At 25.3% G+C, this 533-nt stretch overlaps 1 protein-coding gene across 1 annotated transcript in view; it reads right to left on the minus strand.

Annotated features, from left to right (window-relative positions):
* The window catches only part of LOC107576902 (uncharacterized), a gene marked incomplete at its 3' end in the record, with an annotated part of 6202 nt that overhangs the window by 693 nt on the left and 4976 nt on the right, over positions 1-533 (minus strand). The gene's annotated exons all lie outside the window — the stretch shown is intronic.

Consider the following 533-nt stretch of genomic DNA (forward strand, 5'->3'; position numbering starts at 1 on the left):
AATAAAAGACTACTTGACTATTTGTTGAAAATGAACATGAACTAAATATTACCTCATAATAGCCAGCCGTCAAATAAAATTCAGTATGCAACATTGCAACATGATCATTAATTGATCAAAATTATTATAATCATCATATTTTGATAGGATTTATTTGCGAAACAATTTATTTGCTTATTTGCGTCTATGGTGATACAGTCATTAACTACATTGATCAAAATGAACATGAATAAATAATCAAGTAATATTTTTTAGTATTTCAGGTATTGTTATTAAAGGTTGTGCATATGACTCCTATCAAAATTCATGATGTTACATTTGTTAAATACATTGATCAAAATTAATATGAATAAATGATCAGATTGTGCATTTTTAGCATTTCAGGTATTGTTATTAAAGGTTGTGCATATGACTCCTATCAAAATTCATGATGTTACATTTGTTAAATACATTGATCAAAATTAATATGAATAAATGATCAGATTGTGCATTTTTAGCATTTCAGGTATTGTTATTAAAGGTTGTACATAAAT

The sequence above is a fragment of the Sinocyclocheilus grahami genome, unplaced genomic scaffold (genome assembly GCF_001515645.1).
Source record: "Sinocyclocheilus grahami isolate Dianchi unplaced genomic scaffold, SAMN03320097.WGS_v1.1 scaffold4595.1, whole genome shotgun sequence".
Lineage (NCBI taxonomy): Eukaryota > Metazoa > Chordata > Actinopteri > Cypriniformes > Cyprinidae > Sinocyclocheilus > Sinocyclocheilus grahami.